Below are 20,321 nucleotides of genomic sequence, written 5' to 3' on the forward strand. Positions count from 1 at the left end.
TATGTAAGAAAAGAGTAGGTCATAAGTTTTAAATTCCATTTTCTAATCCCAGTTCAGTGTGAGCATTCAGGCCCAAAGGAATACAACCGTTAAAAGAGGTATAAAAGCGGAGGACCCGGGTTCGATTCCCGGCCAGGGCACACAGGAGAAGCGCCCATTTGCTTCTCCACCCCTCCGCTGCGCTTTCCTCTCTGTCTCTCTCTTCCCCTCCCGCAGCCAAGGCTCCATTGGAGCAAAAAAAATGGCCCGGGCGCTGGGGATGGCTCTGTGGCCTCTGCCTCAGGCGCTAGAGTGGCTCTGGTCGCAACATGGCGACGCCCAGGATGGGCAGAGCATGGCCCCCTGGTGGGCAGAGCGTCGCCCCCTGGTGGGGGCGTGCCGGGTGGATCCCGGTCGGGCGCATGCGGGAGTCTGTCTGACTGTCTCTCCCCGTTTCCAGCTTCAGAAAAATGAAAAAAAAAAAAAAAAAAGAGGTATAAAAGAACTAAAAAATCCAAGTCAAGCTTCAGTTACCAAGAAGGATCTGAAAGATTCATTTCTGAATCAATGTCCCTATTAAGTCACAACAGTTCAATCAGAATGAATAATAATAATTGATTATTCTGATAAAATCAGTAACACCTTTATTTCCATACTTATACTGATAATATTTCTAAATTTGCTCAGTGCACATGATAAGTCATTTGAAAGGAAGATATTTTGTACCTATATATTTTATGCTTTTATATATGTATAAATTAGGGCACATTTAGCATTTCTTGGAGGAAGTGTCATTCTGAATAGAATTCTCATGGTAAGTTTAAGAGAGTTAGCTTAATTTTACTTAGCTATATAATACTTTTTTTGTTTATAACCTTAGATGACAGCATTTCTTTTTAAGCATTTGACTGCCTACTCTAGTACATACAGGATTCAGGAAGTATATACAAACTAAGGAATATGCTTTTTTTCCCTTTGGAGTCAGGAAATAAGTTAATTTCCACTTAGTGAACACTCAGAGCAACTGCAGTGTGCAAAATCCCTTAAGCTCACAAATAAATATGCTGTCTGAAAGAAAGGGATTGAAGAGACCGTGTTCGCTATTTCCTCGTGTTATTTCAAATAAATGTCAATACAGTCCTCCTGAGGTTCCTTATTTTAATAGGTGAAGAGACAAATTTGAATTTAGTAGCAAAGTTGTAATATTCTCCCTTGAAGTCAGGAGCCAACCCAAAGTATGTGACAGTGGGTTTTCTCAGTGGTCATTACATGTGATATGAGATAGTATGAAAGACTACAGATGAATATGGTTAAATGCAAGCTCTAAATACAAAATATAGAAACCGGATATAATGTAGCTAGTATTAAATAAAAAGATGTACAGGCCCTTTTTGGGGAAAGTTTTAAATCATTTTTGAAAGGCATTACTATAGACCCAAATCAATGGACCTACCATGTTCATGAAAACAAGGAAGTCAGTGTTGTAAATGTGACAGTTCCCCACAATTTGATAGAGTACTAATGCAACTCCATTAAAAACCTGAGAGATTGGTTTCTGTTGTCACTGAACTTGAGGATCTGGTTCTAAACTTTATGTGGAGGTTAAAGGCAAATAATAACCAAAAAGAAGGTATGGAAGACTTGCCTTGTCAGGTCTCAAGACCTGTGATAACAGGACAGGTCTGGTGAAGGAATAAACAGACTGTAGAAAAATAGAGACCAAGAACTACATGGATGAAAACTGGATTTATGCTAGAATGGAAATAGGATCTTTATAATACTATATATAAGTATCAGTTCTAGGTAGATTAAATGCAGACCTAATGGGAAAGGCAAATGTACACTGTTAAATTATTTTTAATTGGTGTTAGAGAGAAACCTCAATTTGTTCCATTCGTTTATGCATTCATTGGTTTATTCTTGTATGTGTCCTTACACAGGATTGAACCCACAACCTTAGTACATCCAGACAATGCTCTAACAAACTGAGCTACCCAGCCAGGGCCAAATGTAGACTTTTAAGAAGGAAATATAGGAACTAATTTTAAGACCTGGGATTAGAGAAGAATTTCTTAAAATTATAAAGCAATGTGGAAGATTAATGTGGATACATTAAATTTAAACACTAGTCATTAAAAGACACCACAAAGAATGAAAAGAAGCACCAAGTTAGGGGAAGACTTAAAACTGAAAACTGATTAATACCAAGAATATGTAATGATTTACCGATCTGTAAGAGAATGACAAACCCATTAGAAAAATGGGCAACAGATATGAACTGCCATTTCAAAGAAAAAATATTTAGCCTGACTGGTGGTGGTGCTGTGGATAGAGTGTCAACCTGGAATGCTGAGGACCTAGGTTCAAAGCTTATCAACATGATCCCGTGGTCAGTGGCTTGAGCAGGGGGTCATTGGCTTGGCTGGAGACACCCCTGCCTTCAGGGCTCATATGAGAAGCAATCAATGAACAAGTATAGTGACACAACTACAAGTTGATTCTTATATCCTTCCTGTCTGCCTGTCTCATTCTCTGGCTAAAAAAAATGTATACAATGTTTGAGATTATATTTAACTTCATTAGTAATCTAAGAAATGCATATTCAAGTCATTGGTGCCATTTCACCCTTAAAAAATTAAAAAAAAAAAAAGTTTAGGGCCCCAGCCGGTTGGCTTAGCAGTAGAGCATTGGTCTGGCATGTGGAAGTCCCAGCTTCGATTCCCAGTCAGGGCACATGGGAGAAGCAACCATCTGTTTCTTCCTCCTCCCCCTCTCCTTCATCTCTCTCCCTCTTCCCCTCCCGCAGCCAAGGCTCCATTGGAGCAAAGTTGGCCTGGGCACTGAGATGGCTCCATGCCCTCCGCCTCAGGCGCTAGAATGACTCTGGTCACAATGGAGCAACGCCCCAGATGGGCAGAGTATCAGCCCCTGGTGGGCATGCCGGGTGGATCCCTGTTGGGCTCAAGCAGGAGTCTGTCTGACTGCCTCCCCGCTTCTCACTTTGGAAAAATTTTTTAAAAATTAAAAAAGTTTAGTTATTTCTAAGTACTGACTAGGATATGGTGCAATGAAAAATACTACTGAAAGAGGTTTAAGTCAGTACAACCATTTTGTAATTTTATAACTGCAGCTTTTGGGAGAACTGTTTGCTCTTGCCAGTCTCGTTTCTCTCTTTGGACTTAACCTTGGCCTCCCATTCGGCCTTCCATTTGAGAGCAGAGTCTCTGAAGATGTCCTTGTTAACTACAGTTTTGTTCAAGGAGATATCCAAAGAGTACCTTGTGTTCATGAGGGGATTGTAATTATAAACTTTCACAAAAAGATTTGATCTTTGATCTCTTGGCAAATTTGTTCATGGCCATGGCAGCTGTCACTTTGCAGGGATAGAGGTCAATTCCAGCCACCACAGCATGGCTGCAGATGTGGTCTGAGTTGCTGTCATTAATGTCCTTCACAATGATGGCTTTATGTCCAGAGTAGCATCTGTCCAGGACTAGCACCACTTCCTGGGTTTCATAAGCATTTCCATTTGGACAGCAACCACTCTGGACTACGGCATTTCCTGGTACAACCACTTTGGAAAACAGTTTAGCATTACTTTGTAAAATAAATATGTGTGTGTGTGTGTGTGCACGTGTCATCTCTGCACTAGCAGTCATTTACAAGAAGGTAGCAACTGTGTGTGTGTGTGTGTGTGTGTGTGTGTGTGTGTGTGTGTGTGTAGCAACATTTCTTATAGCAAAAAACCTGGAAGCAGCTCAGATGTCCACCAACCATAGAGTAGATGAGTGGAACACTTGTGTAATGAAATACTGCATGGCCTGAAAATAAAAGAATTCTAGCTGCATGCAGCAACATGAATGAATTTTAAACGATGTTGCTTGGAAAAAGCAAGTCACAGAAGACTTTTATTTTACATTTTAAAAGTCTTCCCTCCCCCCCCCCCTTGATTTGAGCATAGCATTGACTCATTCCAGTTCATTATACATTCATTAGTTGCTTCTCTAGGGATGGAACCCACAACCTGGTGAGCCATGGTGACTCTCTATTCACTGAGGCATCTGGCCAGGGCTTAAATATCTTTTAAAATACACTCATTTAAAAATAAAGTCAGCCATGGCTGGTTGGCTCAGTGGTAGAGTGTCAGCACAGTGTGTAGTCCTGGGTTCAATTCCCAGTCAGGGCATGTAGAAGTGCCGATCTGTTTATCCTCCCCTTCCCCTCTCGCTTCTCTTCCACATCCTCAGCCATGGCTTGATTGGTTCGAGCACATCGGCCTCAGATGCTGAGGATGGCTCCGTGTAGCCTCTGCCTCAGATGCTAAAAATAGCTCAATTATGAGCATTGGCCCCAGATGGGGGTTGCCTGGTAAATCCTGGTCAGGGTGCATGTGGGTTTCTGTCTCACCCCTCCTCTCACTTGGAAAAAAAAGATAGAATAAAATTAAGCTAGAAATAATCTTTTTATTGGATGTCTAACTGAATTCTGGACCAGTGGTTCAACCATTGGTCTATAGACCGATGGCAGTCCACTAGAAATTTTGAGCAGGCCCATGAGAGTTAACCGCCCTGATGTATGAAGATTATGGACCCATTGATCCTTAGTTGAATTCACTTATGCTCAGGATTATTTCTGCTTTAGCGGTCCCCAAAGTAATTCTTTTTTACTAGTCCCCAAGTGTGAGAACATTGCAAACCACTGATGTAGAGGAAGAGTAACATTGTTCAGAGCTTTAAACTACAGTTCATCAAGTATGATTCTGACACTCAGTCCAAAATACCTGACTTACCAGAAGACAGGACATGATGAAAGCCAAGAGAAATAATAGACAATGGAAACAAGTCTATAAGGGATCTAATGATTAAGCCAGAGGTCAGCAACATATGACCCATAGGCCAAATTCAATTCTGTGCCTATTTTTAAAAGAGTATTGAGGTGCAGTCATACTATGTGTACATCTGTGACTGCTTTTGAACTGTACAGCATAGTAACAATCTAGGCTAAGTAAGATATCTTTTTCTTTTTTTAATTATGTGTGTTGGGGAGGCAGAGAGAGACTCTCACATGCACTCTTACCGGGATCCATCCCACAAGACCCCTACCAGGGCGATGCTCTGCCCATCTGGAGTCATTGCTTCGTTGCTCAGCAACTGAGCTATTTTAGCACCTGAGGTTAGGCCATGGAGACATCCTCAGCGCCTGGGCCAACTTGCCTGAACCAGTCGTGCCATGGCTGCAGGAGGAGGAGAGAGGGAGAGAAGGGGGAGTGTTGGAGAAGCAGGTTGTCTCTTCTGTGTGCCTGACCAGGAATCGAACTCAGGACTTTCACACACCAGGTTGATTTTTACCACTTAGCCAACCTGCCAGGGCCAGGTATTATCTATTATAATCATGTAAAGTCCTTTGTATCCATGCTTCTATCTAAAGTACTTCTTTAAGTTAATAAGCAATTTAAAATAAATAAAATGTTAAAAATCATTAGAAAGTGGTCATACACAAACTTACAGGCAATAGAATAGAGCCCTGAGATCCAAAGTCTAAAGTATTTACTATCTGGCCCTTTACAGAAAAAGTTTATCTCCCAGTCTAAGCAGATAATAAAATAACAGAGCAACAGCAAGCACTTAAAAAAAATAGAACAAAGACAATTACAGAGATAAATGCAGAAATTAGTGAAATAGTAAAGAATCAACATAGCCAATAATTGGTACTTGGAAAAAGTAATAAAGTCAGTAAACCTTAATGAGACTGATAGAGACTGAGAAGGTACAACTAACCAGTATCAGGAATTGAAGGAGAAAACTAACATGAGTTCTGCATAATTTAAAGGATGCTAATAAACTTGAAAATTTATATTTATTGGAAAAATTCCTAGGGTAATAACCAACTTGCCAGACCTGACAGAAGAAAAGTGAGTAGTTCTTTGTATATTAAAGAAACTGGGTTTCATACTTCCCACAAAGAAGACAACAGATGAATTCGTTCAAATGTTCAAGGAATAACACCAATTACATAAAACTTTTCAGAGAATTAAAAAAAAAAAAAAAGAAAAGGTCATCTGGTCTCTGCTGAACAGGGTGAAGAGGAATCACAGGTAGCTGACCCAGCGTGTGGTGTCGGAGCCCAAGCAAGGTGATGAGGCTGCCCACATGGGGGCAGCATTACCCAGGCTGTCCGCCCATATGGCGTGAGAACTGTCTGGAAGGGGTAGCCAGGGTGCGCGTGCGTGCGTGCGTGTGCATGCACAAGTGGGCGTGCAGGGACTAGAGGTGAGAGTCCCAAGTGTCCGTGTGGAGGAACAGCCTTTGTGAGTGTTACAGTCCAAGGTGAATGAGGAACGGTCCATGGTGGCTGCATCCTGGCATGGGAGTCAGAGCCTGAGAAAGGAGAAGAAAGCCAGTGTGGGTTGTCAGCCTGCAGGCTGAGGAGGGCATCTGCATGGGAGTCAGAGGCTATTAAGCGGATGTGAAAAGGGTATTCATGTCGGGAAGGGGCAGCCTGGGGAGGGGTGGCAGAGCCCCAGCAGGGAGAGGAGATGTCTGTATGGGTCAGAGGGTAGCAGTGGAGATGGGAAATTAGTTACAGTGGGGGATATAAAACGGAAAATGAAAGCAGAAGCTAGGTTTCTTTTGTCTGAAATTTAAAGGGTGAAAACTGGAATGAATCCTGTGGTTTTGGCTTGGAGGTTTATGTACATCAATATATTTCCTATCTCTGTCCATTGAGAGGGCCTAGGAAGCGACACTTTAATATCCATAGGGACACCTAGCATCTTTCAGGGGTCTCAAACTCAACTCAGCATGTGGGCCACAGAGCAAGATGCTAGAGAAATGAAAAATACAAGTAGGCCCCTAGGCTTACTTAATTTTATCCAAAATATTTTGAACTTCATGGATTAGTCTGCGGGCCGCACAAAATTGTTCGGCGGGCCGCGAGTTTGAGACCCCTGATTCTAGATCTTGGCTTCTATTTTCATTTTATTCGTTTTTTAGAGAGGTTGGGGGAGAGAAATAGAGAAGGGAGGGGAAGACCAGGAAGCCCAGGGTTTTGAACTGACAACCTCAGAATTTCAAGTTGACGCTTTATCCACTGTGCCATCACAGGTCAGGCTAGATCTTGGCTTCTTTTTAAATTTTTTTTTCTTTTTACAGGGACAGAGAGAAGGATAGATATGGACAAACAGACAGGAACAGAGAGAGATGAGAAGCATCAATCATCAGTTCTTCGTTGCGACACCTTAGTTGTTCATTGATTGCTTTCTCATATGTGCCTTGACCGAGGGCCTTCAGCAGACCGAGTAACCCCTTGCTTGAGCCAGTGACCTTGGGTCCAAGCTGATGAGCTTTTTTCTCAAGCCAGATGAGTCCGCGCTCAAGCTGGCAACCTTGGGGTCTTGAACCTGGGTCCTCTGCATCCCAGTCCGATGCTCTACCTACTGTGCCACCACCTGGTCAGGCTAGATCTTGGCTTCAAAATGTCATATTCACTAAAAGGAATCAGGACTCCTTAGAGAAATGGCTGCTTTTGAGACTGTCACAAGCAAAGTGAAAGAACAGTATCTTGTACTAGAAACAAGGAATTTGCCAAAGAATGGTGGAAACATCAAAATAACACAAACATCAGCTAGAATGGGTGCTGTTCCCTGGCCAAATTGGGGACAATTTGAACAACAAAAAAAGTGATAGTACAACCTTGGCCAGATAGCTTGGTTAGTGGGAGCATCATCCCAACACACAAAGGTTGCTGGTTCAGTCCCCAGTCAGGGCACATACAGGAACAGATCAATGTTTCTGTCTCTCTCTCTCTCTCTCTTTCAAATCAATCAGTAAATATTTTCTTAAAGTGATAGGACAGACACAGACCACTGAATGAGAAATAAATCCTTGTGTGTATGGTCAGATGCTCTTTGAGAAGGGTGCCTAGTCCACAATGGAGAAAGGATAGTCTTTACAACATCGTTTTGAGAAAACTGAATATCCACAGGCTAAAGAATGAAATTAGACCCTTACCTTACACCATATACAAAATTTAGGGTAATTCAAAATGGATGAAAGAGCTAAAACTATAACACTAGATGAAAACGGAAAAGTTGATGGCATTGGATTTAAAATCGCAATAATTTGGATATGATGCCAAAAGCACAGGCAAAAAAACCAAAAATAGGTTAATTGGAGACCTCATTGAACCTATAAACTTCTGCATATTAAAAGAAACAATCATAGGGTGTAAACAAACTACAGTTCACAGAAGATGTGTTGTAGAATTGTGCACCTGAAACCTGTATAATTTTGTTAGCTGGTATCACCTCAATAAATTTAATTAAAAAAATAAAACAATCAATAGAGTGAAAATGCAACATATGAAATAGGAAATTGTAAATTATAGATGATAAATCATTCATATTCACAATATATAAAGAACTCTAGGCCCTGGCCGGTTGGCTCAGCGGTAGAGCGTCGGCCTGGCGTGCGGGGGACCCAGGTTCGATTCCTAGCCAGGGCACATAGGAGAAGCGCCCATTTGCTTCTCCACTCCCCCCTCCTTCCTCTCTGTCTCTCTCTTCCCCTCCCACAGCCGAGGCTCCATTGGAGCAAAGATGGCCTGGGCGCTGGGGATGGCTCCTTGGCCTCTGCCCCAGGCGCTAGAGTGGCTCTGGTCGTGGCAGAGCGACCCCCCGGAGGGGCAGAGCATCGCCCCCTGGTGGGCAGAGCATCGCCCCTGGTGGGCGTGCCGGGTGGATCCCGGTCGGGCGCATGTTGGAGTCTGTCTGACTGTCTCTCCCCGTTTCCAGCTTCAGAAAAATACAAAAAAAAAAACAACTCTAACATCTCAACAACAAAAAATCATCCTGATTAAAGAATGAGAAAAGGACATTAATAGACATTTCTCCAAAGAAGACAAATGTCCAACAGCATATGAAAAGATGATCAATATCACCATCATTAGAGAAATGCTAATCAAAGCAAAAATAGGGTATCACCTCATACCCGTTATAAAAAAATTAATTTAAAAACGTTGATGTAGAGAAATTGAAATCCTGAGCACTGCTGGTGGGAATGAAAAATGATGCAACCACTTTTAAATCAGCATGAAAGTTCTTCAAAAAACTGGAAATAGAATTACTATATGACCCAGCAACTCCATTTTGAGTATACATTTGAAAGGACTGAAGGCAGGATTTTGAAGAAATATTTGCACACCCATGTTCATTGCAGAATTATTCACAATAACCAAAATGTGGAAGTAGCTGAAATGTCCATCAACAGATGAATAAAGTATGATATAGACATAGAATGGAATTTTATTCCACTTTAAGAAAGAAGGAAATCTAGTCACTTCCTACAGAACCTTGAGGACATTATGCTGAGTGAAACAAGCCAGTCGCAAAAGGACACATACTATATGATTCCATGTATGTGAGGTACCCAGAAACCCCAATCAAAGTCATGATTCCAAATTTTCAGTTAAACTCATGGACACAAAATAGAATGGTGGTTGGCAGGGGCTTGGGGGATAAATGGAGAGCTAGTTTTTGATGGGTATAGAATTTCAGTTTTTCAGTTTTACAAGATAAAAAAAGTTTCAGAGATCCGTTACAGAACAATGTGAATATAGTTAACTACTGAACCATACACTTAAAATGGTTGAGATTAAATTTTATGCTAGTCGTCAGCCTAGCGTGCGGAGGACCCGGGTTCGATTCCCGGCCAGGGCACACAGGAGAAGCGCCCATTTGCTTCTCCACCCCTCCGCCGCGCCTTCCTCTCTGTCTCTCTCTTCCCCTCCCGCAGCCAGGGCTCCATTGGAGCAAAGATGGCCCGGGCACTGGGGATGGCTCTGTGGCCTCTGCCTCAGGCACTAGAGTGGCTCTGGTCGCAACATGGCGACGCCCAGGATGGGCAGAGCATCGCCCCCTGGTGGGCAGAGCATCGCCCCCTGGTGGGCGTGCCGGGTGGATCCCGGTCGGGCGCATGCGGGAGTCTGTCTGACTGTCTCTCCCTGTTTCCAGCTTCAGAAAAAAAAAAAGAAAAAAAAAATTTTATGCTAGTACTTTTTACCACAGTTTTAAAAGTTGCAAAACATAAATGTGATGATAAAAGATTTTACAACAGTGTAAAACTGCAAAACATATGCCTATATGGATAAAAACAAATCGAAGGTAAGGTAAATTGATAAGGAATGGGATATTTGCATAGTTTCAAATTTCTTCTCGCAAAGTACTAATTATGAAGAGGGAAACATTAATTTTACAGTGGAGATGCCTTGTAGACACCATTTTAAGTGATCAAAGACCAATATCATTAGTAATAGGACAAACAGAAGACATGATAGGATGCATTGAGGAGAACACAGCCTAATATCTGTAGTATCCCTGAGAAGGATTACATAACCTGAATCTAGTCATGAGGAAAAATCAGACAAATCAAAATTAAGGGACATTTCTATTAGGTGAATTACCATAATTTCAAAATTGTCAAGGTCATAAAAGTCAAGGAACGACTGCCTGACCAAGCGGTGGCGCAGTGGATAGAGCATTGGACTGGGATGCAGAGGACCCAGGTTCGAGACCCCGAGGTTGCCAGCTTGAGTGTGGGCTCATCTGGTTTGAGCAAGGCTCACCAGCTTGAGCCCAAGGTTGCTGGCTTGAGCAAGGGGTCACTCAGTCTGCTGTAGCCCCCCAGTCAAGGCACATATGAGAAATCAATCAATGAACAACTAAGGAGCCGCAACGAAGAATTGATGTTTCTCATCTCTCTCCCTACCTGTCTGTCTGTCCCTCTCTCTGACTCTCTCTGTCTCTGTCACAAAAAAAAAAAAAAAAAAAAAAAAAAAAAAAAAAAGTCAAGGAACGACTAAAGACCCGTTTTATCCTAAAAGGACTAAAGATACACAGCAAAGTCAATATGTGATTGTAAACTGAATCCTTTTGTTCTAAAAGGCATTATTGGGATAATTAGTGAAGCTTAAATGTGTTCTGAGGATCAGAAGGTAGTAAAGTACCTGTTAGTTTTCTGATTTCATTGTGATTATGTAGGAGAATGTCCTTGTTTATAAGAATACGCCTGAATTGATAAACCTCAGTTTAGCAATTTATTCTCAAATGTTTTGTAAAGCAGTTTTTTACTATAGTCTTTCAACTTTTCTTTAAGCTTATACTTGATTAAGAAATTTAACAGTGCCTGGCCTGTGGGGGGCTCAGTGGATAAAGCATCAACCTGGAATGATGAGGTCACCAGTTTGAAACCCAGGGCTTGTCCAGTCAAGGTACATATGGGAAGCAACTACTAGGAGTTGATGGATGCTTCCTGCTCCTCCTCCCCTTCTCTCTCTCTCTTTCTCTCTTTTCTTTTTCTAAAATCAATCAATAAAATCTAAAAAAGAAAGAAAAAAAGTTTTGGTGAACCTGACCAGTGATGGCATAATGGATAGAGTGTTGGCCTGGGACACTGAGGGCCCTTGTTCAAAACCCCAAGGTCACTGGCTAGAGTGCAGGCTCACCAGCTTGAGTACAGGGTTGCTGGCTTGAGTGCAGAATCATTAACATGATTCCAAGGTCACTGGCTTGAGCCCAAGGTTAACTTGAAGCCCAAGGTCATTGAGCCCCCTGGTCAAGGCACATGTGAAAAGCAATCATAAGCAACTAAAATGAAGCAACTATGAGTTGCTGCTTCTCATCTCTCTCCTCCTTGCTATCTTCCTGTCTCTCTCTCTCAAAAAAAAAAAAATGATTTATTTGAATTTTAGCAACTTTTAGAAAAAAACACATTGTGTTTTCTTTATAATCTGATTTCTCTTCAAATTTTTTTTTTATATAATTTTATTTTTTTAATGGGATGACATCAATAAATCAGGATACATATATTCAAAGATAACAAGTCCAGGTTATCTTGTCGTTCAATTATGTTGCATACCCACCACCCAAAGTCAGATTGTCCTCTGTCACCTTCTATCTTGTTTTCTTTGTGCCCCTCCCCACCCCCTATCCCTCTCCCATCCCCCCCTCCCCCCCGTAACCACCACACTCTTATAAATGTCTCTTAGTTTCACTATTATGTCCCACCTACGTATGGAATAATACAGTTCCTGTTTTTTTCTGATTTACTTATTTCGCTTCGTATCATGTTATCAAGATCCCACCATTTTGCTGTAAATGTTCCGATGTCATCATTTCTTATGGCTGAGTAGTATTCCATAGTGTATATGTGCCACATCTTCTTTATCCAGTCATCTATTGATGGGCTTTTTGGTTGTTTCCATGTCCTGGCCACTGTGAACAATGCTGCAATAAACATGGGGCTGCATGTGTCTTTACGTATCAATGTTTCTGAGTTTTTGGGATATATACCCAGTAGAGGGATTGCTGGGTCATAAGGTAGTTCTATTTTCAGTTTTTTGAGGAACCACCATACTTTCTTCCATAATGGTTGTACTACTTTACATTCCCACCAACAGTGTAGGAGGGTTCCTTTTTCTCCACAGCCTCTCCAACATTTGCTGTTTCCTGACTTGCTAATAACAGCTAATCGAACAGGTGTGAGGTGGTATCTCATTGCCGTTTTGATTTGCATTTCTCTAATAGCTAAAGAAGATGAGCATCTTTTCATATATCTGTTGGCCATTTGGATTTCTTCCTGGGAGAAGTGTCTATTCATATCCTCTTCCCATTTTTTTATTGGATTGTTTGTTTGTTTGTTGTTGAGTTTTATGAGTTCTTTGTATATTTTGGATATTAGGCCCTTATCTGAGCTGTCGTTTGAAAAAATCATTTCCCATTTAGTTGGCTTTCTGTTTATTTTGTTATCAGTTTCTCTTGCTGAGCAAAAACTTCTTAGTCTGATGTAGTCCCATTCATTAATTTTTGCCTTCACTTCTCTTGCCATTGGAGTCAAATTCATAAAATGCTCTTTAAAACCCAGGTCCCTGAGTTGAGTACCTATGTCTTCTTCTATGTACTTAATTGTTTCAGGTCTTATGTTTAGATCTTTGATCCATTTTGAGTTAATTTTTGTACAGGGGGAGAGACTGTAGTCCAGTTTCATTCTTTTGCATGTGGCTTTCCAGTTTTCCCAGCACCATTTATTGAAGAGGCTTTCTTTTCTCCATTGTGTGTTGTTGGCCCCTTTATCAAAAATTATTTGACTATATATATGTGGTTTTATTTCTGGACTTTCTATTCTGTTCCATTGGTCTGAGTGTCTATTTTTCTGCCAATACCATGCTGTTTTGATTGTCGTGGCCCTATAATAGAGTTTGAAGTCAGGTATTGAAATGCCCCCAGCTTCATTCTTTTTCTTTAGGATTGCTTTGGCTATTCGGGGTTTTTTATAGTTCCATATAAATCTGATGATTTTTTGCTCTATTTCTTTAAAAAATGTCATTGGAAGTTTGATGGGAATTGCATTAAATTTGTATATTGCTTTGGGTAATATAGCCATCTTGATTATATTTATTCTTCCTAGCCAAGAACAAGGTATATTCTTCCATCTCATTATATCTTTTTCGATTTCCCTTAACAATGGTTTATAGTTTTCATTATATAAGTCCTTTACATTCTTTGTTATGTTTATTCCTAAGTATTTTATTTTTTTTGTTGCAATCGTGAAGGGGATTATTCTTTTGAGTTCCTTCTCAGTTGTTTCATTGTTGGCATATAGAAAGGCTATTGACTTCTGTATGTTAATTTTGTATCCTGCGACCTTACTGTATTGGCTTATTGTTTCTAGTAGTCTTTTTGTGGATTCTTTGGGGTTTTCGATGTATAGTATCATATCATCTGCAAAAAGTGATACCTTTACTTCTTCTTTTCCGATATGGATGCCTTTTATTTCTTTGTCTTGTCTGATTGCTCTGGCTAGAACCTCTAGTACCACATTAAATAAGAGTGGAGAGAGTGGACAACCCTGTCTTGTTCCTGATTTAAGGGGGAAAGCCTTCAGTTTAGTGCCATTTAATATGATGTTAGCTGATGGTTTATCATATATGGCCTTTATCATGTTGAGATATTTTCCTTCTATACCCATTTTGTTGAGAGTCTTAAACATAAAATTGTGTTGTATTTTATCGAAAGCCTTTTCTGCGTCTATTGATAAGATCATGTGGTTTTTGTTCTTTGTTTTGTTGATATGGTGTATTACATTAACCGTTTTACGTATGTTGAACCATCCTTGAGATTCTGGGATGAATCCCACTTGATCATGATGTATTATTTTTTTAATATGTTGTTGTATTCGATTTGCTAGTATTTTGTTTAGTATTTTAGCATCTGTATTCATTAGAGATATTGGTCTGTAGTTTTCTTTTTTTGTGCCATCCTTGCCTGGTTTTGGTATGAGGGTTATGTTGGCTTCGTAAAATGTGTTTGGAAGTATTGCTTCTTCTTCAATTTTTTGGAAGACTTTGAGTAGAATAGGAACCAAGTCTTCTTTGAATGTTTGATAAAATTCGCTGGTATAGACGTCAGGGCCTGGACTTTTATTTTTGGGGAGGTTTTTAATGGTTTTTTCTATTTCTTCTCTACTGATAGGTCTGTTTAGGCTTTCTGCTTCTTCTTGACTCAGTCTAGGAAGGTTGTATTTTTCTAGGAATTTATCCATTTCTTCTAGGTTGTTGAATTTAGTGGCATAAAGTTTTTCATAGTATTCTACAATAATTCTTTGTATATCTACGGTGTCGGTGGTGATTTCTCCTCTTTCATTTTGGATTTTGTTTATATGAGTTTTTTCTCTTTTTTCCTTGGTAAGTCTTGCCAAGGGTTTGTCAATTTTGTTGATCTTTTCAAAGAACCAGCTCCTTGTTCTATTAATTTTTTCTATAGTTTTTCTGTTCTCTAATTCATTTATTTCTGCTCTGATTTTTATTATCTCCTTTCTTCGGCTGGTTTTGGGTTGTCTTTGTTCTTCTTTTTCTAGTTTTTTAAGGTGGGACGTTAAGCGGTTCACTTGGGCTCTCTCTTGTTTGTTCATATATGCCTGAAGTGATATGAACTTCCCTCTTATCACTGCTTTTGCTGCATCCCATAGATTCTGATATGTCGTATTGTCATTTTCATTAGTCTGTATATATCTTTTGATCTCTGCACTTATTTCTTCTTTGACCCATTCATTTTTTAAAAGTATGTTGTTTAGTTTCCACATTTTTGTGGGATTTTTTTCCTCTTTTTTGCAGTTGAATTCTAGTTTCAAGGCTTTATGATCAGAAAATATGCTTGGTACAACTTCAATTTTTCTGAATTTGCTGATGTTTTTTTTGTGGCCCAACATATGGTCAATTCTTGAGAATGATCCATGTACACTGGAGAAAAATGTATACTCAGTCACTTTGGGATGAAATGTCCTGTAGATGTCTATCATATCCAGGTGCTCTAGTGTTTTGTTTAAGGCCACTATGTCTTTGTTGATTCTCTGTTTGGATGATTGATCTAGAGCCGTCAGCGGTGTATTGAGGTCTCCAAGTATGATTGTATTTTTGTCAGTTTTTGTTTTAAGATCAATAAGTAGCTGTCTTATATATTTTGGTGCTCCTTGGTTTGGTGCATATATATTAAGAATTGTTATGTCTTCTTGATTCAGTGTCCCCTTAGCCATTATGAAATGGCCATTTTTGTCTCTGAGTACTTTTCCTGTCTTGTAGTCAGCATTATCCGATATGAGTATTGCTACACCTGCTTTTTTTTGGATGTTATTTGCTTGGAGTATTGTTTTCCAGCCTTTCACTTTGAATTTGTTTTTATCCTTGTTACTTAGATGAGTTTCCTGTAGGCAGCATACAGTTGGATTTTCTTTTTTAATCCATTCTGCTACTCTGTGCCTTTTTATTGGTGAGTTTAATCCGTTTACATTTAGTGTAATTATTGATACTTGTGAGTTCCCTATTGCCATTTTATATCTTGCTTTCTGTTAGTTTTGTGTCTTGTTTGATCCTTCTCTTTTGTTTTTATATCTTTTGTTTTTATTTGGTTGTATTCCATACATCTTTCCACTGTTGCTATCTTTTTTATCTCATGTGCTTCTGTGGTGGTTTTTTCAATGGTGGTTACCTTTGAATAATGAAAAGGGTCCCTACCCTGTTCATTGTAGTGAACTATTTTGTGAGTACTTTTGCACTCCATCGTCCTTTGCTACTGTTAATCTCCATCTTCTCCCCCTCTTTCTTTTTGTTGTTGTCACAGTTTAAATTTGGTTTTATTGTGTTCTTCTTGGAGCTTTTACTTGTGGCTCTGTTTTTTTTTTGTTCTTTGTATCTGATTGGAGAACCCCCTTTAGTAATTCCTGGAGTGGGGGTTTTCTGATGATAAATTCCCTCATCTTTTCTGTATCTGTGAATGTTTTTATTTCTCCTTCATATTTGAAGGATAGCTTTGATGGGTATAGTATTCGTGGCTGAAAGTTCCTCTCTTTCAGGACTTTAAATATTGGGGTCCACTCTCTTCTAGCTTGTAGAGTTTCTGCTGAGAAATCTGATGATAATCTAATGGGCCTTCCTTTATATGTTGTATTCTTCTTTTCCCTGGCTGCCTTGAGAATTTTTTCTTTGCTGTTGGTTTGTGTCAATTTCATTATGATATGCCTTGGAGTAGGTTTGTTGGGGTTAAGAAAACTTGGAGTTCTGTTTGCTTCTTGAACTTGAGGCTTTAGTTCTTTCCACAGGCTTGGGAAGTTCTCATCTATTATTTGTTTGAGTATGTTCTCCATTCCATTTTCTCTCTCTTCTCCCTCTGATATACCTATTATTCTTATGTTATTCTTTTTGATGGAGTCAGATAATTCTTGTAGGGCTATCTCATTTTTTTTAATTTTTGAGTCTCTTTCTTCTTCTCTCTGTTGTGCCTCAAGTTGCTTGTCTTCTATTTCACTAATCCTCTCTTCTATCTGACCTGTTCTATTAGCTAAGCTTGTTACTTCGTTTTTCAGCTCGTGAATTGAGTTTTTCATCTCTGTTTGATTTGTTTTTATAGTTTCAATTTCCTTGGACATATATTCTTTGTGTTCATTGAGTTGTTTTCTGAGCTCCCTAAATTGCCTTTCTGTGTTTTCTTGTATATCTCGGAGGATTTTTAGGATTTCTATCTTGAATTCTCTGTCATTTAGCTCCAAGGTTTCCAATATATTAAATTTTTTCTCCATAGATTTTTCCTCATCTAGCTGTGTTACCTCTCTTTCTTTTGTATCCATGATATTCGATTTTCTCTTCCTTAATGGCATCTGAGGGTGGTTTTGTTGATAGTATTAATGAGATTTAATAAAGAATAAAAAGTTTAAAAAAATAATAAAAAAAATCGAAAAGAGTTGTTTTTTTTTTAAAAAAATTAATAATGAAATAAAGAAAAATAAAATAAAATAAAAATTTTTTTAAAAAAAAAAAAAGGAAATTATTCCCCCCCCTCCTTTTTTCCTCTCCTCTCCTCTCCCCTCTTTCTTGATAAAATCTTGTGGTGGACTGTGAATTATAACAAACAATGCCTGTGATGGAGGGCCTGAATTGGGGAAAAGTAATAAAGGGGCAAAAAAAAAAAAAAAAAAAAAGAAAGAAAAAAGAAGAAAAAAAAAAAGAGCGTATGGACCCACAAAAAGCAAATAAGGAAAAAATTTGGGTCAAGAATAAAATGATTTGCTTTTAGGTGTTGGTTGTCTAAGAGTTATGATGAGAGGATTAAGAGGAAAACGGAAAAATGGGGGGACAAATTAAAAAATTACTATTGTATTTAGTGGAACAAGAACTAGATAATATGGAGAGCCAGGGATGGGAGCACTGCTAGTGAGTTAAAAAGGTGAAGTAAAAAAAACCCAAAATGCCACAAACATAAGTTTGAGTCCCAGATAAGATAATTTGTTTGTTATTGAGGTTTGAATGAGACGAGATGTAAAGGAGAAAGGAAGAAACTAATATAGAGGGAGAAAAGAAAGAGAGAGAGAGAGAAAAAAAAGATGGAACCACTAAAAGAAGAAAAAAGAAAGGAGAGAGAGAGAGAGAGAGTTAAGGGTTTTGGAGTGCAACCCTCATAGAGAGATAGGAAGAGAAGAGAAAAGATAATGGGAGATGTAACACTTATGGGTAGTGTAGTTCAAGGAGAGGAGAGAGTAAGACCGGTAGAGAGTTAATCGGCCAAATTGGAGGAGGAAAAAAAAAGTATCAAGAATGAAGATAAGAGAAACAAACGAACAAATATAATAAAATGGGATAGGTTATAAAGTCTGCAGATTATTCTTGATTTTGAGAGGTTATCTTCTTGCTTTTTCTTTTCTCTCCTTCTTCCTGGTCAGTGACTCTGTACCCCGGGTTTTGCCCCTTTGCCACGCTCAGGTGGAGGTTTGCAGTGATAAGTCTCTATGGCAATGTCATGTATTGTGCTTTAGTCTCGTTGGCAGTCGAGGCTATTAGCATTTATAGGCTCCGACAGTGAGAGAGTCCGTGTTCCTGGAGCCTTTCTCCTAGTCTTTCCTTCCTCAATTAGTAGCCTGATAATCCAGCTATGGGGTTGCTGCTGCCTCTGCCTGGATAGTAAGAGGCTCAAAGAGCTGGCAACTCCCCACTCTATTTCCACTCAGCACAGGGCTCTGGGTAAGGCTCAGTCAGTCAGAGCTGCTAGCATAATCAGGCGGGCTTTCCGGCCATTCAAAGACCTCTGGCTCTGCCACTCTGTCCGGTAACACAAGCGGGCGCCCACTTCCGGGGCGCTTGGAGGAAACTCTCACTCACTGGCTGCGCGCGCAGACCAGGATATCCGGCCAGCAGTCTCACGCTCTGAGTGAAACCCCCAACCGCAGGGAAAAGTTGCAGCGTTGGAATTGAGTCTCGCTCCGTCCCCGTGCGCGGCTTTTGCAAGGCGCTGGGGCGGCCCGAGATTCCGCTTTGGCCCACACAAAGGCCCCTGACTCTGCCCCTCTGTGCGATAACATGGGCGCGCACTGCCGAGGCACTCGGAGGAATCGCTCACTCCTTATCTGCGCGCGCAAACCAGGATATGAGGCCGGCCGCGTTTCCCTCTGAGTGAAACACCCTCCAGTACGGAAAATCTCCACCGTTGGAATTAGTTCTCACTCCCTCCCGTGCGTGGCTTTCCCAGGGTGCTGGGGCTGCCCAGAGACTCTGCCCTCGGCCCACAGAAAGGCCTCTGACCCTGCCTCTCCGTGGGGCAACACGGGCACCCACTTCCGGGGCTTAGGAAGAAATCTCTCGCCCACTAACTGCGCACCAACCAGGAGACCGGGTAAAATGTCTGCGCCGCTTGTCTTTCTTTGTTTGGGTTTGGCGCGAGTGTTAGCTTGTATTGCCCGGGTTGCCACAGGATCAGATTTTCCTTGGCTTGGATCTCCGTGCCACAGCCTGGTTCGGCCGTTTGTGTCGCGGCCTGGATGTATTCACCCCCTTTGCCCGCCTCAGTTTCTATATTCACAGTTACCAGAGAAAGCCGCCCTGTTTAGGTTAGTGAGGAAGGCGGAGCATTTCTTACTCCCTATTTCCTTCGGGGTTTGGTTATATATTTAGCCAATTTTTCACTCAATCATACCTTTGGGTGTATTGCGAAGCATCTGGAAGCTCCAAGTATAGGTTTTTCTGTTTCTGGTTGAAGATCTTGTTGAGTTTTGGGGGAGATTTATCGGTATCGCTTCCTACCCCGCCATTACTCTGACGTCATCCTCTCTTCAAATTTTAAAAAATATATTTTAGAGTTTTAAAATGTTGAACCCATGTTGCAAAGCTTGAAAAACTTTTTCATGGACAGATCATCTAGGTTGGCGTATATATTTATTTAATTAATTAATTAATTATTTTTTTTACAGAGACAGAGAGAGGGATAGACAGGGATGGAGAGATGAGAAGCATCAATCATTAGTTTTTTGTTGCGCGTTGCAACACTTTAATTGTTCATTGATTGCTTTCTCATATGTGCCTTGACCGGGGGCCTTTAGCAGACCAAGTAACCACTTGCTCGAGCCAGTGACCTTGGGCTCAAGCTGGCGACCTCGGGGTCTCGAACTTGGGTCCTCCACATCCCAGTCCGAGGCTCTATCCACTGCGCCACCGCCCGGTCAGGCCATATTTAAAGTACTCTATCTACAAGATGAACCTGAAAGGAACACAGATAATAGTTGCAAAATGTTGAATCCAAGCCAACAAATCCTGGTGGTGAGGAAGTGACATTTCTTCTAGTGAGATGGGAACAACTACCCACACAGCTCATATTGTACTTGTTTAATACTTCTAAACAATGATTGGTTTCCACCTTTCATTACAGCTATGTTGTCATACAGCTGACAATTGTCATTCAACAGCAGGGTCAAATCATTCAGAACTTTCTTTACTTTATTTAATAAAGCCACAGCTACATAGTTTTTAGGTGA

General features: G+C 40.4%; 1 pseudogene; it reads right to left on the reverse strand.

Moving 5' to 3' along the window:
• Positions 1-3,097: 3,097 nt before the first annotated feature.
• Positions 3,098-5,065, reverse strand: LOC136393083 (large ribosomal subunit protein eL27-like; annotated as a pseudogene).
• Between the last annotated feature and the right edge of the window lie 15,256 nt (positions 5,066-20,321).

The sequence above is a fragment of the Saccopteryx leptura genome, chromosome 2 (genome assembly GCF_036850995.1).
Source record: "Saccopteryx leptura isolate mSacLep1 chromosome 2, mSacLep1_pri_phased_curated, whole genome shotgun sequence".
NCBI classification, from domain to species: domain Eukaryota; kingdom Metazoa; phylum Chordata; class Mammalia; order Chiroptera; family Emballonuridae; genus Saccopteryx; species Saccopteryx leptura.